The sequence below is a fragment of the Octodon degus genome, unplaced genomic scaffold (genome assembly GCF_000260255.1).
Source record: "Octodon degus isolate 3935 unplaced genomic scaffold, OctDeg1.0 scaffold00017, whole genome shotgun sequence".
Classification (NCBI taxonomy): Eukaryota; Metazoa; Chordata; class Mammalia; order Rodentia; family Octodontidae; genus Octodon; species Octodon degus.
Genome location: NW_004524593.1, coordinates 16,800,433 through 16,820,949, shown reverse-complemented (window position 1 = coordinate 16,820,949; position 20,517 = coordinate 16,800,433). Strand labels below are relative to the sequence as shown.

The 20,517-nt window shown below is 40.4% G+C and overlaps 1 protein-coding gene and 1 non-coding gene across 5 annotated transcripts in view; one reads left to right on the top strand and one right to left on the bottom strand.

Annotated features, from left to right (window-relative positions):
* The window catches only part of Kcnk2 (potassium two pore domain channel subfamily K member 2), a 149,029-nt gene that overhangs the window by 80,695 nt on the left and 47,817 nt on the right, over nucleotides 1–20,517 (bottom strand). The window lies entirely within an intron of this gene.
* On the top strand, nucleotides 12,296–12,368 carry Trnaf-gaa. The gene has a single exon. It is a non-coding gene; the product is annotated as a tRNA-Phe (tRNA).

Here is a 20,517-nt window from a genome sequence, read left to right as displayed (position 1 = left end):
AAAGAATGATTAACGCAAAGCCTTCATATTTAAGTAGATGCCACTTGAAGATATACTCATAAATGAAATAAGCCAGACTCACCTGTGTAAATATCATATAGTCTCCCTAGTGTAGGAACTCAAACAAAGAAATAAAAATTGAAAGATAAAACACAACTAAATAGAAAGTGAAAATTTGAGGATTAAACAATGAAGAGAGGGAAAGGAGGAAAGCTAGGAAACATGGAAGAGGAAAAACCATACATTTATATACACAAGATGGTTAAGGCAACAATCCTGAGAATTTCCATCAGGTTTTTGAAATTAGCAGTTAATTGGTAGGATTCTCACCCTGACTAACTATGCTGATACCTGTGAACAAAACAACTGCACTGAAGATACAAAAGTTACATTTCTTGTTAGGATAGGTCTTGCTCCATTTAACCAACCTGCAGAAAAGTATAAAAACAAGGGATAAAAAGTAAATCCATATTAATATGCTGAGTTGTAAAAGGCTCAAGTCAACAACCTCTGACATTGCCAGTTCTATGGATAATCCACTACTATTATGGTCTACTGGACTATATTGGATTACTTTGCTGAATTCATGTATCTACAATATATGAATGGCAATGGAATACCCATCTCTGACAAAAATAAACAAAAAAGGGATAGAAATGAAGGACCATTTTGAAGTGAATATATATATATATATAGTTAGTTAGTTAGTTAGTTAGTTAGCAAGCATAGATATACAGCTATTTTCTCTTAGTTCAATGAGAAGAAAGTTTTGAACCAATAGTGTTTAGACAAGATATCATGTCTGCATCTTGTGCTATGAACAACTATTATGAAGACAACAATATGCAATGTATTATTTATTGTAACTGTCTTACTAACCTGATTTGAAACTGCTTCATTGCTACTTCTTTCTCAATAAAATTAATATAAAAATAAAGTAAAATAAATCTTTGTTTTGCATGGAATTAAATATCTAGTAAATATCAAAAGTTGTTGAATAAAGGAAAGCCCAGTAAAGTACTGAATGCTTGATAATTGTGCAGAAACCAACAGAATTATAACATTTTAGCATTATCTCAGACATGCTACATGAAACAGAAAAATGTCCATACGCCAAAGTGAGAGAAACAAAATAGCTAGAAAAAATCCTACCAAGATGAGGAAGAACTGTAGAAAATGGCTGTACTGCTGAGGAAGGGGTTAGGACAAAACAGAAGAGAGAAAGGTAAAGTCGGGAATCACACATGTGAAGTTTTCAGTGTGTCATTAATAGACACCTCACAAGGAAGTAAGAAATAGAACAATACTGAGGAAATTGATATTGTGAGAGAAAAATCTCCCTGTATGGAAATAAGAATGAGGCAGAGGAAATATATAAATCAGTTAACAAAACCAAACTCTTTCCCTACTGGTTTCCTCGTAGGTGTCTTCATTTGCCGCAAACGCATGCCCCGCAGCCTGCCTGCTCCCCAAGGGCTCACACCTCAGCCTCCTTCAGAACTGGTGCTAGGAGTCAGTTCCCTGAGGAAGCCATCCTTGAACCCTTACTACGCATGCCCATGCCCAGATTTGACCTCCTCTTGCGTGTGCGCTTCTGGCCTATCTCATTAGGCTACAAGGCTTACACTTGTGTTTGTAGGGGTTACAAGGTCCAGGGCCATGTTTTAGCCATTGCTGTCACCTGGAACAGCTCCACTGGATCTCTAAAGGGCGCGTGCATTCCCGAGCCACCCTCCTGTGGTCTCTGCCTTAGGGGAGCCCTCACCATTCTCTTGGCTGGGCCCGTGCTAAGTGCTGAGGTTTCCAAGAGCACCTGATATCCACAGGGTTTGGAGCTAAAGTGTTTGCTGACAGCCATCCTGTTAGGTTTTTCATGGAAAAGAAGCCACGTGCAGATGGTCCGGTGTCGAGGCCCCTTCAGATGCCGCTCTTTGTACACTTAGGTTTTATCTGCCCTTCCTGCTCTCTGATTGTACCTTTCCTTTAAATGCAGTCAGCCTCACTGATTTCATCTTCCTGTGCTACAGTAATTCAGGGTTTTGTCCTAAGTGAGTGGCTAGCCGATGCCTACTGCAAGTCACTTCAGCCTTCTCTTTCAGTGTTCTTTTTTTGATAAACAGAATATATTTATTGAGGGAAAGAAGCCCCTGTCCAAGAGAGGGACAGGAGGGGGATCCTGAGTGGGTGGTCCCCTCTTTTAGTGTCCTTATATTGTATCACAAACACTTTCTTAAATGGAGCACTTTTTCACAGAACACTTGTCCTTCTCCAGTCCCCTCATTCCCATCTGACATTTATGTTGAGGCAAATCCAAACTGTGTGTGCTCCAGACAAAACCCAAATTGTTTCAGGCCAGAGTTTTCAAGTCTCCTCAGACACCAAAGCCGAATGGTTGGGAAGGCAACATGGGAGAAGCCTTTCCTACCGCAACCTTGTGCCACTCTTCACTGATTCTCCACCATCCATGGCCACTACCTCAAGCAGCCAAAACAGCGTAACTGTGCCCTTTCCCCTCTGAAGGCACTCATGGCAGCTAACCCTCATGGCTTCAGTGCTGCCATTCTATAGTTTTAAAGTGTCCCAAGACCTAAGTCGCCACATAGATCCCGGCCTTTCCTGTTGTGCAACCAATGGACTTTCTAGCAACACCTAGTCATTGCTACTCGGTGACAAAAACAAGCAGAACTTTTCTGAGTTCTTACATCTTCTGTGCTCCTTGCCCCTTCTCATGGGCGTGGTGTGGCTCTTCCATTAGTCACTGAAATTCCGCCTGCCCACTGCACACACGTCTGCTTCTGATGCACAGCTCTGCCTGCTTCAGCCAGCTGGGCTCTTGGCCTCCCTGTGCACACACAAGGCCTGCTGTTTCCTTAGAGGGGCTGTGGGCAGCTCAGCCGTGAGCTCTTCCACGTGGCTACATGAGTCTGTCCCTCTCCCGTAGCACACAGTGCTTGGACACGGTAGCTCCGCTGTGATCACCCTTCCTTCCTTCCCACTGTGCACAGGGATTTGTTCACAGCAGATGTTCAAAAACAGTCACCAAAGCGAAAAGAGCCATCTACATATTTCTAAATTCCCTTATTTTTCTTAGAGGGAAATGCTCATATCGAGATAGCTCTACTGCCCTAACTGTACTGCTTTTAACTTTGCTCAGGACTGATAAGAGAACAGCATAGTTCCTGATGCACTCAAAGTTTAAAATCACCCTCAAAACCCATAATTAAAATACAACTTAATGCTAAGCAATGTGTTCTTTTAGATGCAGAACAATGTTGCTGCTGTAGGACAAGAAGTGAAATTGTGGAGCTGGGACGGCAAGAGCAGCACGGATTCAGAAGCAGCACAAGAGCGAGCCTTTCAGAAATCCACACCAAGTGACGATCTCATCGTCTCTGTTTAGGCAAAACCATAGCCATTCTGCATGAGGAAAGAACCTGACCAAATACCGAGGGGGGAACGGGGTTCCAGGAGTGCATGGTTCTTTTTGTTTGGTTTGGTTTGGTACCAGAGATCAAACTCGAGACCTTGCGCTTGCCTGCGGGCGCTTGTGCCACTGCGCTATCTCCCCGGCCCAAGTGCAAGGATCTTGTTCAGAAGCAGTTAAATGATGTGTTGATAGAAAGAACACCTCCCTTCAAAATTCCCACACTCTGTACACAATTCTTCTAGGTTACTAATTTTAAAACAAGGATACATGTCAGAATCCTGTGTGAAACTTAAAATTCTCCAGCCCATAACAACTAAGTTATTGTTTTCCACTTGAGAAGTGGGAATGTGCATATGTATTTTTAAATATCTATAGCAGCAAATCAGAGTCACACTCCAATGAATGCAGCACTGGTGAATACAAAGCTATACAACATAAAAGGAGACGTTCCTTAGGAAAAAGAATAAAATTTAGTATGCAAACCTCCACAAATGAAGTGTTATACTTAACTTAATCTAGCCTCAAGGTAAATTTGCCTTTCCCTTTCACCCTTAGAGTGCTCTTGATTAGTATATCCCTTCTGGACTGGAAAAGGCATCACCATACTATTAGATTTTTAGTAGTAAAACTATTTTCACTACCAATAGAATGATAGAGACAAACATGATTTATTGAAAACTCATTTTCTCGTTGCATGTCAGATGCAGGGCAAATTCCTTCCTGTAAATACTTAATTTTCCAAATATTCCTATGAAGTTTAAGAACAACTAATTATCCCTACTTTCTGAATGTGCAAGTTGCGGTTAATTGAGGAGCAGTAACGAGTTCAAGGTTGAACAGGCATTGAGCATTTTGGCTGAGTTTTAAACCAGGCACTCAATGGCCACGAAGAGCCTGGGGTGAAGGCTGCAGGCACTGGTCCCTGACCTTGACAGTGTCTCTTCCCATGTGCAGCCAGGGTGTGCATCCACGTGTAGACACGATGTTCTACCAAGACTTGGCTTCCACCAAATTAGGCTGGGAGAGAACACACAAGTGCATCAACCTACCAATTCATGTAACTCAGTCAAGGGTTAATTTGACATTTTATGTTCACCTAAGCACCACCCACCTTCAACTGGGCCAGGAACCCGAGTGCCTGCAGTTCGAACAGTATTTCACAAGATGGCTCCCTTGCTATTTTTAGATGCAACTTACATAATAAAATCCAACATTATAGCTTTGCATTTGCAAATCTATAGGAGCTGCATTTCTTCTTAACTCACTTTTTGAATGAGCTCCTATCAAACATTTTTGGTAGCAAGAGAGAGGCAAACAACCTACAACTGCAAGTACAGGTTGAGGGGAAATTCCCTTCCAAAAATGATAATTATATATCTGTATGTAGTCTCCTAGCTTCCCTAAGAACAGCATGCTGGTCTTGAAGGCCTTCTATCTCTCCAAATATCTTTTACAGGGAGGGCACTCACTCAGATTCTAAGTCTTTACAGACACTCATTGTTGATAAAATAGGAACACAGAATGTTGGCCAATCAGGTTTTTCTGAAACTCAAACCAATATAGAATTGTTCAAGGTGTAATAAAATGATGTTTGTTCGGGCATCTGTAAATATTATTTAATACCTGATGGTATTTAAATGTCTGATAATCTGATTCTCCTCTTAGCCCTCATGCCAAGAGGTGAGAAAAATGATTCAGTAGCATCGTGAAAATAGGGAACTATTTTTGAGCAAAGAATTTGAGTAATAAATGTTCTCATGTATTAAGAAGGAACTGGAAATCTGAACTTCTATATAATACACTTCCTAGAAGTCAGAATTTAAAGTTATTGTTGAAAGACTTTTCTTATAGGAACTTAAGCATAACTTGGTGTTATGTTTCTGATCTTGGAATCAAATAATAAACCAGATAGCAATTAAAAACACTATGCCATCTATACACAGTAAAATAATTGAACCACATAATTTTTGTCATCAACTTGCCCCTGAAAGTGATATGACATCATAAATCCAAAACTTTCAATGTTTTCCACTTAAGAAACGTACAGCCTAGCAAACATAATCAGAATCTTTTTTGTTGTTGTTGCTGTTGTTGTTGTTCTCAATAATTTTCCTCAATTGCAAACAGACCTACTCAAATTTATTTTTAAGAACAATAAAGGCATAGTGGTTAAAACTACAGGTTCCAGAGAATAAAAGATACTTTTTAATTCCTAGCTGTGTCACTTTGTCACTGAGAAAGTTGCTTTAAAAAGTTCTCTCTGCGCCACAATTGTTTCATCTTTAAAACAGCACTGACAGTGACACAATATTCATGGAGGTGTAAGCCAGGAGTACGGTGTGTGGGAAGTCTTCGGTGAACGCCATCTTGTTAAGGTCACTCTCTTGCTCACAAAGCCAGACTCAGGAGCAACCGCTAAAGACTGGAATAGGTGTCACAGTTGAGCTAAACAGCGGGGGTGAGGACAGAGATGCTGAAGCTAACAGCGACGGCGCCAGCGACGGTGCATTTGCTCCTGAAGTACATTTAAAATAGAGAGGCGTTGAGCCAATGTTGTCTCTTCATGCTCTGCGGATTATGTACAGCCCTGAGAAGGGCCCTGGATATCTAATCAAATAAGCTCTAAAGTGATGCTCTCTCAGTTAACAGTCCGCCGCAGTCTCCCAGCCAAGCAGGCATCGGCAGCCCTCAGGACACTCCTGCTTCATGAGCGGCGGTGAACACAGTCACTCTTCACTTGCTATTTCATACCTGTCACAAGGTCATAAGACAGCACCTCACTTGCGAGGGCCCGTTATATTTCTACATTTGCAATAAAATGTGCTGTGCAATGCGGGGCAGAGCTGCTGAATTTCTTTATATGAAATCGTAAAATTTAAGAGCTGAAATGGGCAACAGGTTTCCAAGCTCTTACGAACAGAAAAAGTTGAGGTCAAGAAAATACACTGAAGAGAAAAGAAATGCAAAGTTTTCAATTGATTACTAATACTTAATACAATTTTATTTAAAATTAGGCTAAAAGAACTAGCCATTATCTTGGAGCAGTAATTCAAAACTTATCAACTTCTGTCAGTCTGGAGCAGGAGAGGGCAGGCAGCCTACCTGAAGAGGTTTCTGCACTGCTGGCTCCTCTAGTGCATTTGCTAGAGGCTGCAGCATTAGACTCCCATGTACTCTCGATTTTGACAAATTAATATCTTCAAAATAATTTGCTTGAGTATCACACAGCAGAAAAGATATGTTATGGAAAAGCTTATGCTTTACATATGTTTACAGATGCAAATACTGTAATGAACAATTCCAGTAGAGACTGTGGGTGCCGCCAGGTGGCCAGACACCACACCCTCACTGTCCCCCAACATCAGCAGGTCATGCAACCTTGCTGTAATTGCCATTTCTTTTAAGTATAGTGAAAGCACAGACCTACATTCCTCAGTGCAAAATGTACAAATGAAAGGAGTATTGGAGCACGTACCAGGGCTGTGTTCCATTGCTTTTCAAACAGATTTTTTGCAAATGATTGGTAGAAACTATTTTTTCAAAGGCAACAATTTTGAGTTGGAATAACTACTTTCCTAAAATCACAGTGGCCTGACCCTTCTGAGGAAGGCAGAGCCTGAGGTTTTAGCATCTAAACTATTGAGTAAGAGACATAGATGCCATCAGGCTATTCACAGATTATGGTACAACAGATGTAACTTTGTCTCGTCAACACCATACAGGTCTGTCACATGTCACCACCAGTGCCAGGGGTCAGAGGTCAGAAGCTACACACCACACCACTATAGCCTGCCCTGTGGACTTAGAAACACATTCCCAGACTCTTTGCTTGACTTAGACATGTGGTTCTATCTCTTGATGCCTCAGTTTGTTTATGGGCTTATGGGCTGGTATAAGCACAGTCTTTAAATAAAATAGTTCCCTTGAATACACAGAAATGCATTCCAAGCCCCCTTGTGGGCACCTAAAACCCCACCTAATACCGAAACCTACATATTCCGGGTCTTCCTACACATCCATGCCAATGGTAAAGTTTAACTTACAAATTAGACACAACAAAAGATTAACGATAACAGATAATGGACATTGAACCCTTACAGCAACTTGTGTTCCCAAAAGTTATTGAAAACTTAGGATTTGTTTATACCTGAAACTTTCTGTTTAATATTTTACATCAATGATGGTGAACTTTTTAGACCTGTCAGTAATACGAACAACCTACCGAAGCCTGCGGCCACAGGTTCACCACCAGTGTTTTCGACTGTGATGGACCCTCAGCAAGTAAAAAGAAAGTGAAACCATAGAGATGGAAGGATTGCCGCAACACAAAGCCCTGAGACAGCCGGGAGCACGTATCACATGCTACAGACACTTACACAAGGGACCGTGCAGAGACAAAGCTCTTCAACTGGTGCCATAGTCGTCCCGATCTCTTAGTGTCTCCTCTTGGATTTTGCTTTTACCAACCTCACATCTTTCACATTTCTGCTAAGCAAAGAACCACCAAATCATTTATGCAGCAACTGTTGGTAAGCATACACATTGATCTTTTTGTTGATTGCATCCTGCCTAAGGAGATCTTGGCATTCTAGGAGAGGTTCCTTTGGCGCCTGCAGCTGCTTCGCCCCAGCTCCCCTCTGAGAGTAGAGTGTGTACTGTCAGCTTGGAGCTGGGAGGAGACGGGGAGGAAGGTCCACCAGATTTTCAGGTTCACATCTGACCTGAAAATAGGTGGCAGAGACTCAACTCTGAACAAGGAACTGTGGTAAGACTCTGTACTTCAGGTATAGTTCCTTATTAACGCACAAGTTAAGGTGTTTTCCAGGGCTTAAGGGGACCCGGAAAGGGCACCGCCAGGGTTTAAAGGCTGCTCTGTGCAACCATCTAGAAACTGCTTCATGGAAGTCAGAATGATATTTCCTCACTGAATAAATGAGTGACTCAGAAGCAAACGCCTCTAAAACATGGCACACTGCAGGACCATGAGCATGCCTGGAAGTCACCATTAAGAAAAGGTCAACATAGCTATAAGTCTGGAGATGGAAGCAAGCAAAAATGAATTCACTAAGAAAGGCAAAATTAATTTAAAAAATGGAGATAAGGGGCTAGGGAAATGGCTCAGTGGAATAAGCGCTTCCCTGGCAAGCGCAAGGACCTGAGTTCAATCCCCGGTTCCCCAAAAAAAAAAAAAAAGGAGATAGGTGAGATAATAGAAGATGGAAAAGAAACTGAATGTGTAAGTGCAAATTTACAATGCACATTCAAGATACGAGCAGAATAGAAGTGGCAGAAACTCAAATCAATGCACAGCTTAGGAATGCAAACCAGTTCTCAGAACTGAAGAGCAAAGCAAGACCGAAAGAATTTTCAGAGGCAAACGACAGAACTGAGAATGAAGAAACATCACAAAAATAGCCAGAGGTGCTGAACTGGAAAAACAGAATCATTAAAATAGAAATATAAACAATACCATTTAAAACTTTTTCTAAAAACAACTAATTGAAACCGAGAAAGGTCAAAAGGAAATGTCTTTTACAAGTGAAAAAGGCAGTTGTTCAGGAAAAAAAGTTACCAATAAAGAATAGAAAATCAAGCCAGTGTCAAACTTCTGTTGCACACCATCAAGTCAAAATACAGCACAGAAGCATTTACAAATGGGAAAACCTGATCCCAGAATTTTACACTAAACTAAATTATTTAGTGTATGGAAGCAGGAGAAAGCCCTTTGTAAGGATGCAAGTATTTATTAGACCCACATACCTTCATTTAAAAAGTATCTGAGGATAATATAAATGGAGCAAAACCTTCAGAAAAACAAGATAAGCATATGTGTACACTGCTGGCTTCCCCCAGTTTGCAGGATGCTTTCTGGACCTTCCATGGGATGATACGACAATGTACATAACAGAATTACCCACCTATACAAGGAGATGACACATTTTTTGTAAAACTATCACAGCAGAACTAGTAGGTACTACAGAGAGCAAGGAATTATATAATGGCTTTCTATATCTTTGAAGTTCATATTAAATGAGCTGTCATTATTTTATTTTTATTTTGTAAGATGAAAAAGCCATTCAGTGACAGACAGCTTACAGCACAAGCTCACCTCTGTAACACCCATAAAGATCTTGCATCCTGGCACGTTAAATGTCTCTAGAAGTCCCTGATTATGGTATGGCAGCAGTGACATTAAGCAGGCATAGGAAAATTGCCATAAGGAAATACAGCCCTATTTTCCTTTTTTTTTTTTTTTTTTTCCATACAAAGATTGAACTCAGGACTTTGCACTTGCAAGACAGGTGCTTAAGCCGCTGAGTTACCTCCCCGGCCCTCCTTTTTTTTCAATCATTTATGTATTTTTCAATTTTATATTAACCACGTTACAATATATAATTAAAAAATCCACCTACAAAAAAAAATCTACCTACATGGGCAATTTGATAAATAGAAGTCACAATCATGATTTTTAAAAACAAGTATATGAAATGTATGGTGAAAAGTGGTGATGGAGAAAGGCAAATTGTAGTGTACGTAAAATTAAACTATCCACAGCAGCCCCATTTGCGGTGGAAGACATCAAACGGTCATCAAGAGGAGATTAAAGAAGTTACATATAATAGAATACTATCTAGTTGCTAAAACAATAGAGCAAATCTTCAAGAAAGAAAGGAAAATGTCAAGACTTCTCCTATGACAGTAGTGTGATACAGAACACATTTCACTTGTCTAGTGAAGGAACATGACTAAATGACTGCAGACATACAGACATGCACAAGTATGTAGACAAGCCCACACATACACACACAGATGACTTGGAGGGCGACGAGAGACGGAAACTGGAGGGCCTGAGAGGCTCCAGTCGGTAGCAGAAGGGAAAATTTCTGTCATTCTATATTCTGTGTGCTCTCCATCGCTCTTCATTGGCTTAGTCACGTACCTATACTCATTAATTTTTAAATGGAAAGCATTTTCAGTGAGCGTACCACTAATTCATCACTATTTTCATGCCCAATTTTGTTAAGCAGAGAATGATTTTTAGAGTTGCCTGAATTTCTATGTCCTTCCCAGAGTTTCTGTGAATTTTAAAGGCAGTTAGCAATGTACAGCCTCAAATGTTCGGCAAACACCTGGTAATGTCAACCAGGAAACGTTTTTAGGCGCTGCAGACTGTTGAAGTGTGGTTTACAAGCAGCTCTGCACTATTTCTTTTCTCTCCCCTATTACTTGTACAGTGTCCTTTTCAAAACAACCCCCTTCTTATTGTCATGAATCTGTGATGTCTAGCCAATGATTTAACCCCCAAAGAATATACCGACTATGTCATTGTTTTCAAATTTCTTTCCAAACTGTGATTTTCATTTTAAACCCAGAATGGCACATGTGGAGGTTGGTGACACTCTAGTTTTCTCAGATACAACGTTTCTTAGGGTGCGTACATAAAACACCTGAGAATCTGCAGGAGTGGGCCGGCAAGATAGCTCAGCGGACTAAGTGCCTGCTTAGGCAAGCACAAGGGCTAGGGTTCGATCCGCACTGGCCCCGTCCCCAGGTGCACTGAGCTGGCAACTGTGTCCGGGTGTGGTGGCGCATATCCGTAATCCCAGCACGGGGGAGGCTGAAAACAGGAGAATCACTATGAGTCCGAGCTGCACAGTGAGACCCTGTACAAAATACACGTTTTCAAAAAAAGAATCCGCAGGAGTTGAAGAGAACTAAAAATATCTAATATGATTCCATTGCTCACAGCTAAGCAGCAGAATCAGAGTTTCTTATTTTAAGAAAATCACATTCATTCGGTTTCATTACGAGCCCAGTGCGCAGCTCTGGAGGCAGCCGTGGACTCGCTGGCCTCTGTATCAGCACACGGTTACCGTGTTTATAAGATCTTTCCTCGCAAGGCCTGAAGAGTGACAAAAATTACACTTTTGGCAAGTCTGAAAATGAAGATTGAAATGATTTGAGTTAGTAGTTTCATGAATGATGGCCAATTAAGAATCTGATATGCGCTGTGCACCTCTGTCGGAGAAATGCGATGATAGAAATCCACGCGTTTGCAGGTGCTGTCCCTTCGCAGCTCACAGGAATCAAGCCACAAGCCTTATTTCAACTTTTATGGAGCAAAGAAGAAAGACAGAGAGATGCAGCAGGTTTTTAGAAATGATCAATTTTATCTGCACAACAGTTTGCGAGAGATCATTAAATATGCTAGCCTTTGCATTTCCATAAAAGCGCATGAGATTTCAAGTACAATTACTATTAATCCTCTGCTTAAAAGTCATTTAGACCATGCACAGGGAGCAAACACCTCAGAAAGCTCAGAGATCTAGCTAAGCCACACAGTGAATATGCACCAGGATCGGTATTCAAATTCAGGTCTTCTGTTTATAAATCTTAGTATTTTCCTGACCCTCATAATTCTTTCCTTTAATCCAGGGAGGGGCAATTATTTCCTATAAAGGCCCAGATATAAATATTTTCAGCTTGAGAAGCCAACAGTCTTGCCTTGTAGTCTCTATTGGAACTGGTTGGCCACAGAACGAAGGCTGCCAAGGTCCATTCAAGAGCAAAGGGTTGCAGCTCTATCCCGTATCTTAATAATTATAAGAAAGAGGTGCCAAGCCGGACTTCGCCTGTGGGCCATGTCTGCTGACCCCTGCGCTATTTTGCTTCTCTACAGTATATGAGCTGAGTGATTTTCTTCTGAGTATTTTGAACATTTTGGTCATAATGGTTTTGACCGTGGTAAGTGCTACCAAACCATATATGGAATCTCTACATAGCATGACCACAACAGCAAAAGCTTGGCCACAAAGCTCTAAGGACCTTACATGTTCGTTTTAATTCTTACTTTTGCAGAGTAAGGTGGCCAAAATAGCTCAGCTGGGAGAGCATTAGGCTGAAGATCTAAAGGTCCCTGATTTGATCCCGGGTTTTGGCAGGTTCTTGCTTTTGGAGAGTTCCACTGATAAAAAACAAACAAAGAAACAAAACAAACAAAAAAACCAAAAAACCAACTGCTGTCTAAAAAGAACCTTGTGGAACATAATTTTTAGAAGCAATGTTGTGTGGGTCAATACTACACAGAAACATTTTAAAAATCCTCATCCAGTAACAGAATTAATGGGACATAGTTTGGAAACGCAAATTAAAATACAAATTGTATTTTTTAATAATGAATTGGAATGTTGAATAACATTGAAGGAGACCATTGAATCAGTAAATTTGTTGTACAAGAGATTATGCGGGGCCAGCCAAATAGCTCAGCAGGTTAAAGCGCCTTCTTAGGCAGACTTAGCAGCCGGGGTTCGATCCCTGGGCTTGCCATGCAGACCCCACCCCCAGGGCACGCTGAGCTGGCAATTGAGACTGGGCGCTGTAGCATGCACCTGAAATCCCAGCTTTTGGGAGGCTGAATACAGGGGGATCACCCCAAGTCCGATCTACACAGTGAGACCCTGTAGACCCTTACTAAAATACAAAAAATAAATAAAAGAGATTATGCTAGTCATCGAGGCTGCCTCCAAATACCCTGTTATTCTGTGCACACAGTAGGGCTGCATCTCCCCACCGGCTCCAAAGCTGGTGCAGCCAGCATCACGGGGGATAACGACTCACGCACCCATGGAGTTTGGTCAATTGGTAAGTCATGTGCTGTGCTCCCCCGCCCCACGCCACGGTGACCGTGCTGGTGGACAGACGCAGAGCCAGTGGTACTAGCGGCTAGGAGGGAGGCCCCGTCTAACCTCACCAGACAGTTGGTGTGAGCCAGAAACATACTTTTCTTTTGTAAAATCACCAAAGTGCAGGAGATGGTCCCAGAAAGTAGCGTTTCTTAGAAATACTGGCAAAAACTATAAAATTATAGAAAAAATCGGTTTGTAGTAATATTGACCTTTATCCAACTCAGTTAGCTAACAGTAATGGCTCCAAATAATTTTACACACTATTTTGATGTGCGCCTTTTGCATTATCTATGTATTATTAAAGTGATAGGTACGTATGTGGCATTAAGTCAAAATATAAACTAATAAGTAAAAAAATTAGCCAAGTCTTTTATAGCATTGTATTTTAAGACAGAATCATATATTCAAAATGAAATAATTTAATTTTACATTATGTGAGGAGAAAATATGTGATCATAAGACTTAAGATATATGGATTAAAGCTTTAAATGCATTTCTTTATTTGTAAATGTTAATGATATAAATAAATGTATAAAAATATTGGCTTACTCTAATGCAATTATTTGTGCATATGTAATCGCATTTAACTACCGCAATAGCCCTGATGATGAGAAATGATGACCCCATGGGACAAATAAAAAATTTAAAGATAATACAACTGTAATTTGTTCAACAATACAACCTCAGCTAGTCTCAGGGTTTAAAATCTTAATATAGGTTTTCTGAAAACTAATACTACTCTTAAAAAAAAGCTATGAACACTTTTATTTTAAGCCACACAAGCAGTAAAACTAGTTGATGTGAACATATTCGGCACATTTTGTCATAACGTCCTATTAAGTAGGTCATGTTTACAGTCCTTTTTGGCATCATGTAAAATTAAAACATAGTTTTGGTAAGTTGCCCAAAAGTACCACTGAAATTACCTATTAAAACATTGCCTCTTAGACAGCAGCTGCTAAGAGGATTATGAGTTAGTATCTGCCCCTCATAGTACTGCGACTTGGAAGAAGAAGTACAAACTTAGGTCTTGGTTCCCGGGTCGTGGGCACAGAACTATTTTCCAAGTCCTTGTAATTTCTCAACCAATGAGGGTACCAGGAGAATCTTGTCTTCTAATAGTTAGCCTTTGACTCTGGTTCCTGACACAGAGCTCCTCCTCCTTGAAGTTCAGAGTGACAGGGTTAACTCCAGCCAAAGAGCTTTGGAAGGCTCCTACATGATAGCTGTTACCGCGAAGACCAAACCATGATTACAGACTTGGCGCTCCCAGCCCCACACCCGCCTTCAGTGAAGGGCAGAGGAGTCGGGGATGCAGACAACAAGCCATCATACTAACCTAATGAAGCTTCTTCCATTAAAAATCCCCAGACTCCAAGGACTGTGGAGCTCTGGGTGGCTTCCCTCCACGTGGAGGTGCCCAGATCACAGCGCTCCCAACAGGCATGGAAACTGCATGACTACATGTCGCTGGCCCTAGGCACCTCTTCTACCAACAGCAGCTCTGTCTTTTGTAATTTCTTTCCCAATATACTGGTCAGGGTTTGCCTGAGCTCTGTGCATAGCCCCAGCACAAGATCATTTCCAAGGAGGGGGTCACAGGAACCTCAGTTTACACCAGGCTGGTCAAAGGCACAGGACACAGGGACTACAGGAGGTGGGTCTGGAGTGAGAACACACCAGGGGTCCCAGTCCTTAAGTGATGGGGTGTGTCACTAACCCAGGTAGACAGTGCCCCTCCTGGGCCGGAAGGGAGGCTATGTGCTGGTGCCTACTCAATATGTGCTCAGACCCCACACAGTGGGGGTTTCACATGCTCTGCATGGAGCAGAGAGATTCTAGGGTTGGGAGAGAACAGCTCCCTCCTTTCCCTCTACCTTCCTTCTTTGTCTTTTTTCTTCCCTTGCCATTCCCTTCAATTACTGCACTCCTTGCTGGCAAGTTTGCCCAGGGAAACGCAGTCTTAGATAGGACAGGAATGACAGCAACAGCATGCCCACTTGTTGACTGATTATGTTTTAAAAACACAATAAAGGTGGAAGGGGAAAGAGATTATTATTAGTAATTAATGTGCACCTTTTATGGCCTGTGACTTTCTTTTTTTATTTTTTCTTTCTTTCTTTTTTTTTTATTGAGTACATGTGTACAGGGTGTCGCTACACAGATCAGACTTGTAGTGATCCTCCTGTTTTCAGGTTCCCAAGCACTGGGATTACAGGTGTGCACTACCATGCTCAGTCTTAATCACCGTCTCAGTGCAGCCTGGGGATGGGACCAGCATGGGATGGAACCCCTAGCTCCTGAATCTGCCTAAGCAGGCACTTTAACTTGCTGAGCTATCTGGCCGGCTCTGACCTCGGATTTTCATTTTGGTCATGTAATTACTATTCTTCCCAAAGCTACACTAGACCAAGAGTAGGCTACATGGAATTCCTTTCCCTGCAGAATTAATTGCTCAGATCTGCCATGTACTTTCCGTGCGTGTCAAACATGGTGCTTAAACATGATGCTTACCCGGCACAAGTCCTTCTTCTGTAAACAGCACGCAGTATTTACAGTACCACACAACAATGTCAATTTTCCAAGAGTCAGATTGTGCAAGCCTAAAAATCCCCAAGGGGAAAAATGAATTGGGAAGAAAGTGAATGTGTACCTGACTATGAACTCCAAGTAGATAGACTGGGACAAATAGTGTCACCACATTCCTTCCTTATCCGAAGCAGTACTTGAGGTACTTACAAAACATATTTTTCTCAAAATCATCTAACCTAGTTTTAATCACATTCACAACAGTCCTTGCCCACCTGTTGGTCAGCCAGCTGTTCTATTAGATGTATAATCTAGGACAAGCAACACTACTTTCAGGGGCTACGAAGGGGAAAAAGCAAGAAAAAATAGATTATTTATTCAGGGCATGACATTTTCTTAACTTCCACTTTAACGCTATGTCAAGAGCAGAACAGTTGACAGTGATCGCTCTGCAGAAGATTAAAAATACATTACTTCAAGCTTTCAAAAAATCCAGAAATACAGGCAAGTGTGTTTTGTTTCAGACTGTGAGCAGTTCTTCCCCTGATTCTGCCTGCGATATGGGCACTCTAATGCTGAGACCCAATGACTAGCTCTCCTCCGCTGAAATTTCTATTAGCTCTCTGCTATGCTGGCCTGCACTCTCCAATTACAAAAGGATTAAAAAGCCTTAACTCCTGGGACAATTATATCCCGGATATTCCCAAACCCCTTTGCAACCCACCCAGGACTGTGAGTACAGGGTGTCTGATTTAAACCTCTTCTTGTTCTATGTCACACAATCGCAAGGAGAAGAGACAATGACTAATCTCTTCCATTACTGCTTAGGGACCTGCAATATGACTCATGCAATAATTCAGGTTTATTGCACACCCTGTGTGATAATCCATACTCCACAAACTTAACTACCATTCATAGACATTATTTTGTGACAGGTGAGTTTTAACTTGGAAATACATAAGGCTGAATGCAGATTGCAAATGGTTGGAGCATATGTTAACAGCCTGTGATGAGTTTTATTTTCATTAATTTAAGTGCATAGGAAGAATAACAGAGAAGCAAAAACTCAAAACAACCCAAGTTCAACTTCTGTATTTAAATTACACAATTTCATAACTGCATATTTTTTAAAAATTATCATCCTCTTTAACAAACTGTATAAAGGAAAAATGCAAACTAAATTATAGAACCAGAAGTCATCTGGGACAAGTACTTTTAAGTTGCCTGGAAAAAAAGTTATTTTTCATTGAAGGTGAACTTCTAACATTCAACACACAGTTCTCGAAGAGACTAGCGAAATGCCACCGAGGTAGGACAGCAGCAGAGGAACTGGCACTCAAGCCCCAAAGCCGCAGGCCCCATCTCCCAGGGAAATGCGCACCGTCACATTCCACACCACGATTTCAGTGCCATTCGCTTCCAACTCAGACCACTTCTATGGTCACAAAGCTGAAGAGAAGTCACTTAGAATTTTTCCTCACCCTTCTGAGTCCTAGTTTTCCACCACATCCAACAGAACAGGTATTTACTTTTGTTCTAAATTTTTGCTTTGGTTAGTGCATGTTTGCAGTACGTGATGATTGTGTTCCTTGTGAGAGCAGGAACCTGTACATAACACAAATTCATTCTTTTTGCTTCCCTGTCACTTTCTCACTTCCCTCCCTTCCTCCCTCCATCTCTTCAGAAAAGTAACTTGAGATTTCTTGCCAGTCACAAGCACAGGACTTTACAGATTTCAATGTAGTCTGTACTTCCAAAGTACATTGCTTTTTCCCTGGAATTATTTGCCAAAATTACTCCAAAGCTTTAATGTTTTCCATAGATTTTTTTCATGATCAATCAAACATTAGTTCAAACTGATGAAATGCAAGTTTGCAGAAATTCTGCAATCATGATAATACTTTTAGCAACTCAATCTAAGTAAAAGCAAATTGAGAGCCAGATGTGGGGGCACATGCCTGTAATCCCAACACTCAGGAGGCTGAGGCAGGAGGACTGCTGTCAGTTTAAAGCCAGGCTGGGCTTCAAAGTGAGTCTGACCTGCATAGCAAAATCCTGTCTCAAAAAGACAAAAAAAAAAAAAAAAAAAAAAAAAAAGCCCAAGTAGCTGGTTCAAAATATGCAAACAAAAATGGAAAAAAGAAAAAAATAATAAACCACATAGCTTAATTCAATGGCAACATGCAAGTGGCAGAAAATGAGAGTTCTCTGCAACACGAGAACAGTTACTCTGAGGAAATACTTTCCACTTGGGCTTCGCAGGAATGCCCTGCCGTCGCAGCCTCGAGAGACCACAGTGAGTCCCCCTCCCAGTGCTCCGACAGAGACCAGGAAAAGCACTGACACCCCAAGAAAGTCTCCACCTCAGCATTCTAGCTGACTTTCCACTGGGGAGAACTTTACTATTTTAATTAAAATTATATCAAATTATATTAATTATATATAAGTATAGATGAATACATTGTAAAAATTATACATTAATATGATGCATACTTCTATTAATTATACCTCTAATTTCCTTAAGTAACAAAGTCATCTAAATTTCATTCTGATCTTTGAACTCCAAATCAAATAGTTTTCCATTATGGATAGTTTTGCCCATTGCATTTCCTAAAAGGTAATGACTTCTAAAGAGCTTCAGGGGCTGGGGAGATGGCACAGTGGAGTAAGTGCTTGTCTGGCAAGTGCAAGGGCCTGAGTTCAATCCATGGTTCTGCCAAAAATTAAAAAACAAAAAATGAAGAGCTTTAAAAATAATTTAAATTTAAAATACTAACCCAAATAAGTAACTCAAACACTAAACCAGTAAAGTTCTATTCTTTACTTTAAATAATTTTATTGAGAAACAAATAAGAATGAGACAGTTTCAAAACCAATCTGCAGGACAATTTCAATAATAAATACATTGCACATTGTTGTCTCAGTGGTTATTCATTGTACAAGATGCAGATATGACATCCCATCCACAAACACTATTAAAACAAACATTGTTCATTGAATTAAGAGAATGTAGCTGTTTATCTATCCTAATTATTTTGAATATACAGATACAAGATGGTCATTCATTTGTATCCTTTTTTTTTTGTTTAGTTTTGTCAGAGAAGGGTATTCCATTGTCATTTAAATATTGTGGGTGCATGAATTCAGCAAAACACTCCAATACAGTCCAGCAGTCTATAATAGTAGTGAGCCATAGGCAAGACTGAAAATGTCAAAAGTTGTTGACTTGAGCCCTTTACAGCCCAGCATACCAACATGGCTTCACCCCTTCTACCTCGTTTTCATACATTTCTGCTAGATGGCTAAGATCAAGATAAAGCAAGACCTATATAACAAAAACTGTAACTTTTGTATCTGATACAGTCAGTCAAGTCCCTTCAGGATTCATCCCAAAACCCTGTATCATACTTTGTAGATCCTTTGTCAGTGTCAGCCATGTGGATGAGTCACGGACATTGCTTGACCAATTTGCTCTCTGACAAAGCCTGAAAGAATGTTTTCTCTCCATTTGACTCTCCTTAGGCACACTATACATCATCGATCACATTCCTCTGTGGCTCCAAAATCTTCTTGATCAGAAAATTTGGGACACCACTGAGTTACATGACGTTATAGTATAAGTTCTCCTATATCCTGAGTCTTCACTGACCTTGAAAGGCTAGGGCCAATATGTAGGCTGACCTTGCAGCCCTTCTTTTTTTCTAATTTTTGGTCTGCAAATATAGGTTGTTAACCCTTCAGAAGAGAAGCTTATTATTACCCTTCAACATATGCAGTTGGGTTTAACTTAAGCATCTGTCTGAATATCAAACATCTTAGGCATAACATGGAACAGGTATTTTCCATCCAGTATTGATATGTTAAACTTTAAATCCCTATAGAATATTAAGAAAAAAATTTAAAAAGTATTTTAAAAATATGAATAAATAATTACATATTTTTACACAGAAATTCAGAAATCTAACCATATACAGCATTATATACCGTATATATAATGGTATTATATATACCATAGCAGGACAGTCCTGTGACTTTTTTTTCTTGTCTCTATTTTTCATTTATTACCCTTTTTAAAAAAACAAAAAACAAATATTTACTTGAGAGACAGTATAGCAATAATTGGAATGTCATAACAAGCAGTACGTATTTAGAAGACCAGGATGACAGACATTCCAAGTATGACCCTACTATTACACATTGCTAACTTCAATGCAGTTGCTTAGTTCACAGGTATCAGCATATATAGTTAGTCAGGGTAAGAATCCTACTAATTAACTGCTAGTTTCAAAAACCTGCTGATGTTTCTCAGGATCATTGCCTTACCCATCTTGTGCATGTAAATGTATTCCTTTGCCCCTGTCATGTTTCCTAGCTTTTCTCCTTGCCCTCTCTTCATTGTCTAATCCTCAAATTCTTGCTTTCCTTTTAATTGTGTTATGTCTTTCTATTTGTATTTCTTCTTTTGAGTTCTTATACTAGGAAGACTATATGATATTTACCCATGTGGGTCTGGTTTATTTTACTTATGAGTATATCTTCAAGTGGCATCCACTTAAATATGAAGGCTTTGAGATTATCATTCTTTATAGCTGAGTAATACTCCATTGTATAAAAATACCACGTTTTTCATCCTTTCTTCAAGTGATGGGCATCTTGGTTGTTTCCAAGATTTGGCTATCACTAATTGTGCTGCTATAAATATAGGTACACATATATCACTATGATATGACGTTTTCCGTTCCTCCGGGAAAATTCCCAGTAGGGGGATAGCTGGGTTGAATGGGATTTCCAGTTCTAGTTTTTTAAGGAGTCTCCACACTAATTTCCAAAATGGTTGCACCAGTCTACATTCCCACCAGCAGTGGAGAAGGGTTC